This window comes from Cavia porcellus, unplaced genomic scaffold, assembly GCF_034190915.1.
Source record: "Cavia porcellus strain 051 isolate PalLab524CR breed Dunkin Hartley unplaced genomic scaffold, mCavPor4.1 scaffold_5, whole genome shotgun sequence".
NCBI lineage: Eukaryota > Metazoa > Chordata > Mammalia > Rodentia > Caviidae > Cavia > Cavia porcellus.
In genome coordinates, this window is record NW_026947488.1 from 14,135,699 (window position 1) to 14,142,207 (window position 6,509).

At 53.6% G+C, this 6,509-nt stretch overlaps 1 long non-coding RNA gene across 1 annotated transcript; it reads right to left on the reverse strand.

The window, feature by feature from the left end:
* Positions 1-1,027: 1,027 nt before the first annotated feature.
* LOC134475869 (uncharacterized) lies at positions 1,028-6,283 on the reverse strand. The gene is made up of 2 exons (XR_010047199.1): positions 6,148-6,283; positions 1,028-1,141 (listed from the first exon to the last, which is right to left on the reverse strand). It is a non-coding gene; the product is annotated as an uncharacterized LOC134475869 (long non-coding RNA).
* Positions 6,284-6,509: the final 226 nt, after the last annotated feature.

Sequence of the window (6,509 nt, forward strand, 5' to 3'; positions counted from 1 at the left end):
TATCTGACATACAAACACACTGAGAGCTTGTGTGGCCTGCAGAATCTCCAAAACAGCCCCAAGATGTGGCCCCCCCAGGCACACGCCCTGCCTGCTGCCCTCCCCCTGCAGAGCAAGGGCGGGGGTAGGAGGGGGCTTCCTTTCCGTGGCTCACACTCTGAGCGCTCCGGTCCTCTGCGGGAATGGGGGCTCTGCGGCTCTAACCCACAGCTGCAATCCCGGTGCCTAGAAGGCCAGGCCGTATACGCAGGGGGCGCGCACAACAGCTGGAGTGCTGTTTTCTTTTCATAGACTTTTTAAATATATGCATTTCTTTCCACGGCTGCCTGCTGTGATGGCAAGAAGCCCTGATTTTTCCATTAATGTTAATGATATAAAGCTGCTTTTAAAAACAACAAGCTTTGGGCAGCTATAATTTGCATACAATAAACTCAGCAATTTTCAGGGAACGTTCTGGTGGGTTTTGACAAGTAGATGCAGTCACATAACCACCAGGACAATCATAATCTAGTGGAGATCCTAGGATAGTGTATCATTCACAAAACATCCCCACCCCTAACCGTTCCCCCACTGACTCTCCTTTTGAATTTTCTACAATTGTGTATAAAAGGAATCCGGCAGCTGGAACACACTGTTGAGACAGGAGTGTGACTGTTATCAGCAGATCTTGTGGTGCTGTCCCCAGTGAGGGTTTTCCATGGTGTGTTTTTGCATTGGCTCCTTTACCCACTCATCAGTCAAGGCACACATGGATTCTGAGTTAGGCGACTAAGAACAGAGCTGTTACCTGTAAGTGTATGTTTTCATTTCTGCCGGGTTTCAACTGTATATGAAACAATTTTTTTTCAAGGAGGCAGTTCCACTCGAGTCACCACCAGCGAAGCAGAAAGGCACCCTATGCCCCGTATATTTCCAGCACCAGGACTCACCTTTCTCACCTCTGCCAGTCTAGGGCTGTGCAGTGATCTGACACGGCGTATTAGTCAGTGTTCTGTCACTGGAACAAAACACCCAACACCTGACAACGTAAAGGAGTAAAGGTTTATTTTGGCTCGTAGTTTCAGAGGTCGCGTCCATGGTCTGTTGGCACCAAAGCATGGCAGATGGGCACGGCGGAGGAAGATTGCTCCCCTCATGGCAGCTGGAAGTGAAAAGAGAGCCACAGAGAGAAAAAGGTGCCAGGGACAAAATACCCTTCCAGGTCGCATCCCCAGGAACCCGCCTCTGGGAACCAGGACCCATCTCTTCAGAGCACATTCAGCTGTGATCGTGGACCAATCCACTGATGAGAATAACACACTGTGGTCCAGTCACCTTCCACAGCCCCACCTCTGAGCACGTGAGAGGACATTTAGGGCAACCCACAACACCTGGCATCAGCAAAGACCCTGAGCATCCTTCCCTGTGCTTACACACCACACATACCTTTGATGAAACGTCCCTTCAGACCCTCTGCCCTCTCCTAACCAGCCAGCTCACGCTCACAAAGTGGAGCTGGACCCCAGCACCTTCACCACCTGACGTGATTTCCCTTCTTACAAAGACACTTTATAGTGATGTCTGTCAACTGACCTTAACCTAGGGAGATTACCACAGACTAGCCAGGTGGGCCACACCCAGTCACACAGACCCTTAAAAGCTTCGAAGGAGGGCAGAGAGGCTGGACCCTGGAGGACAACGCCACCCTCCTTAAAGATGGAGAGCACTTGGGAAACCCAGAAGGAAATAAGGTCTACCACAGCCACTGAATTGAGACAGTGGTCACAGACCATTGCCCCAGCCCCAGCCCCAGCCGACCCCTTGCTTTCAGCCTGGTGAGGCTTCGAGCAGAGCAACACCCTCCTCCCACCCCAGAGACTTCTGATTTACAAAATTGTAACAGATGGGTGCTGTTTTAAGCTGCTAAATGTGTGGCAATTGGCTATGCAGCAATGCACTAGATCTTTATTAAAAGAGAAAAAAAACACAAAAGCTGTATTATGAGACTCCTAAGTTTCAAGGAAAATAATATGCACACTCTTTAGGGGGATCCACGGATTCCCACACGAACAATTTGCACTCGGGTTGGAGAACACACACAACCCGTTTGGCTCACACCCACCTTTCACCTGGGCCCCATAGGTGTTTCAATTTGTGACTGTAGCTTCCAGAAGCTCTGGAGTGAACCCTAAGGGCTCCCATCACAACTCCCCATCCTTGGACCAGGAACCCCAGCCCTTCAATCCCAGGGAGGCCCGGTTCACGCTTTCCAGTGACCTCATCCCCGCCCCAGCCCAGTCGCCTTCAGAGGTGTTTGCTTCCAATCTTTGGGTTGTTTCTCCTCCCTTTGCAGCCCCAGGAACCAGTCCAAGCCACGTGTGCTCCCCGATGTGTTAACACCGCACAGCTCTCTTTGCAACCAGAGAGCCACATGCTCCTTTAATTACACGGCTGCTATTGAAACACTGAGTGAGAGACAAAAGCCTTCATTTGGGAGGAAAATTAATTGTATACAAACAAGAACACATTTCATCCTGAATTAAAGTCTTCAGCACTCCCTTGGCAGAGAACTCTGGCTGTTTCTTTGCTGTTTGGCGTCCAGTCTCCACCCCCGCTTCCCTGGGAGATTTTCCTGCCAACAGGGCCAGGCCTGCAGGTCCCCCGGGGCTGTGCTGGGCACTTCCGTGCACTGCTGCTTCTCTTGCCCGCCGAGGCTGCCACTGCACCAGCCGCCCTTGAGCTGTGACCCTCCCACGCCAGCCCTGTCCCTTCCACAAAGTCCCTTCCCCTCCAGCCGTGCCCCATCCACAGCGGCTGCTCCTCCCGCTGCCCGCGGCATCCGAGGTAAGCGAAAGATTAAACGTGATGAATCACGGGAGCGGAAGGCACAGCGTGGGGAAGGAGCTCACATTCCCGAGGCTCCGAGATTTATTGCCGAGTGCCACAAATAATGAAATCATCCATCTTCCACAGGCGAAAACAGGAATCCACACTGCAGGTTTGAGAGGGAAGTGGGAAAGTCCTGCCTCCTTCCGGGGTGACCCATGGCCTGGCTACTCTGTGATCCCACTGCCTGGCTAACCCCAGGCCCCTAGGGTGCTGCACACAGCAACACCCCTACCTCACCAGCCACCTCTAGGAGCCAGGTAGTCGCTGACTTAGGCACTCACTGGAGGAGAGGAGCCCCGGGTGTGCCTGGCATGCTGGTGGATGTGCTCCCTTCACCACAGTGCTGCCCTTCACCCTGTGCCATGAGTGCATTCCAAGGGTTCCAAGTTCCGGGACTGCATTCCAGTCCCAGAGCCCCCAGCCTCTGCACACACATCGATCAGGATCCATGCAGGAAACCAGCCACGCTCCAACTGAGTAAGCTGAGACCGAGTGAGGCCTCTACAAAGACCCCAGGGCATTTGTAACATGATGAGGGCATCGGTGAGAGGAGCAAGGACATCAGGACACAGGCGGTGAGCTCACAGGGTCCAGGCAGCTGCCACAGTCCTGCGTGGACCTCCTGCCAGCTCTCCCAGGAGAGACAACCAGATTCAGAGAGCAAAGGGCTGTGAGGTGACATCTCAGGGTCAGAGAAGGAGGCACAGCAAGGTGGAGACGGTGGTCTGTGCCGGTTACCATAAGCTCAGCACCCCAAAGCAACATGCACTTCTTCTGTTACAGCTCCAGAGGTTTTTTTTTTTTTTTTTTTTTTTTTTTCTTTTTATCGGTACCGGGGATCGAACTCACAACTGCCTGCTTGCAAGGCAGGCGCTTATGCCGCTGAGCTAAATGCCCAGCCCTCAGCTGCAGAGGTTTGAAGCCCAGAGTAAGTTCCTGTGACCGCATTCTTCCCAAGGACTAGGAAGGATCCATCTCTTTGCCTTTCCCAATTTCTAGGGGCGGCTCCTATTCCTCAGCCCGGAGCCCCCCATCCTCAAAGCCAGTGATAAGACATCATCTCTGACACCTTCTTATAAGGATCTTTATGAGGATGACACCAGACCCACCTAGATGACCCAGGATCATCTCTACATCTTGAGAGATGCATGACTCATATCTGCAAAGTCACTTTTGATACCAAAGGTCCCAAGTCCCAGGGATTAGGATGGGGACATCTTGGAAGCTGTTTTTAAGGATCTGAGGGGCCACGTGGAAGCCCACTGCTCACAGGTACTGTCACAGCTGCAAGCATTCTACACCAAAGCAGGACACATTATCTCCAACGAGAAGCCTGGGCACAGACCCAGCTGGAGAGAAGAGAAGAGATGCGCTCAGCTAGAGCAAGACTCTGACTCCGTGATCTTCCAGAGCCTCCTCCAGCTCCCAGGTCCTCCTTTCCTTCATGCCCTTGCTGCTGACCAGCCACAGGCCGAGGCTCCTCCATATCCTCCACATGTCAGGAGCAGCCAGCAGCCCACCCCCCTGCCTGGCTCTGAGCACTGCTTGAGCCTCAAGGCAGAACAAGGTCAAAACCTCAGCCTTGAAAATATGCACAGATCATACATAGCCTGTTCTCTCCACCCCGGGACCGATGGTCTGTCCAGGCCTCCCTCACCTCTGAATCATTCTTCAGCCTCCTGGTTAAGCCCAAGTCCCACAGTGACCGCCAAGTCCTCCCATCTGGGCCCCGTCACCCTCTGCCCTCCCCTCTGTGTCGCCCCTTCACAGCTACTCTGGACTCCTGCCATTCCTTGGAGGAGCTGGGCTGTATCTCACATGGGTTCCCACCTGCTGTTCCCTCTGTGGATTACTGTTCCCCAGAGCTCCAAACGGATCCATTCCACATCTTCTGATGTTTCCTTAGATGCCGCATGGCGGTCGCCCCTGACCACTCTACTTCAGATTGCAAGTACTTCTACAAAGTCCTTGTCCCCACACTCTACCCCAGCATGTGTGTCACTATCTGACCAACTCTTCCCTTGGCTCGCTTGCCTCCCATCTTGGATGCCAGCCTGGGGAGGCCCAGTGCTAACTCATTCACTGCTGAGTGCCAGGATCTGACTGGTACTTGGGCACACAGTGAGTGCCCAAGAAATGCTTGTTGAACGAATGACTCTTCCTTCACTCCTAATTGAGTGAAGGATCTAAGACCTGAGCGCCAGAAACTGTGAGAGACAGGCTTCACTTGATGTCAGGCTACCGCGTGTGCACACACAGAAAGTCTAAGGGCAGTGCGGAAAGATTTGAATACAGGATCATCTAGGGGCAAGAGGTCCCTGGGCCCATGGGAGCTCTGTTTCCTTCTAGACTGTCCTCTTGTTGGCTGGTCTTTAGCACTGAACATTCCAGCATGCATGACTGGGGCCCCCTTCTGTTGATCTCACGTAGTGGGCAGAGTCACACCACCCTCCAAGGCATGTGCCGAAGTCCTTACCCCTCAGAGGTCAGAATGTGGCCTTATGAGTGATAGGCTCTTTTCAGAGGTATTTAACTTAAAATGAAGTGAGTAGGGTGGACCCTCATCAAATACGACTGATGTCCTTATCAAAAAGAAACAAGCGAGCGGAGCTGCATAGAGGTGTGACAGTAAAGAGACATGGGGAGAAAGTGTCCATCGGGCCAAGGACAGAGGCCCGGACCAGGTCCTTCCTTCACGGTCCTCAGAGAGAGCCAAGTCTGCAGCCGCCTTGAGGCTGGGCCTCTAGACTCCAGGATACGGGGCAATGGATTTCAACAGTGCACAGGCTCCCCGGTCCACTCGTCTCGTTAAATGAGCCAACATCGGAAACACAAGTGATCTTACCAAAAAGCTCTTGTGGTTCTGGACACTGAGCCTCCTCCTGTCTCCATCTCACCCCCTACAGGCCATCCCACGGGGCTCCTACTGAAAGCTGCTCAGATCCTAACGTCTACCCCGAACCCAGACGCGGGCTCCCAGCACACTTGAGGCAGATCCAACTCCTCGCCCTGGTGATGAGACCCTACGTGTGACCCAGAATCCCCGACTCTCTGACCTTGTCCCCAGCCTGGCACCCCACCACCCTCTGCCCAGCCCTGCCCCCAACCCTGCCCCTCTGGGACTCGCCTGCACCCCATACTGGCAGCCACTTGAGACACCCACTCTCCCCTCGTGCCCTAACCCATGACCTGCTCAGCTGTGACCCTACAGAGTGGCCTTCTTGTCCCTCACCCCACGGGCTGGTGACTTTTTCTTTGCTCCTCTATCCCACTCTCTACCTTCTCCTCCTGTGTCCAGGAGGCTGGGGGTCTGGGGGCTCCCTCCTCCAGCCTGTTGGGTCAGCCCGCAGGAGCTCTGGCATCTGGGGGGTGTCGTCTGATACCCCTTCACCCTGGGCTGCAGCAGCCAAATCGCTAACACCCACAGTTCCTATTGGGCCCCTCCCTGGCTGAAGCCCAGCTGGTTCCCATTCGCTGTTCCCTGCCCAACCCCTGCAGGCCCATCAGATCTACTGTGACACACACCAACTCCAGATACATGACACTTTCGGAGTTCCGAAAGACATGAAAACAATCTGCACCGTAGAACCAACGAGCTAAGTGTATCAGGCCTTTATTTGTATTTGTATTCTGTCTCTTCC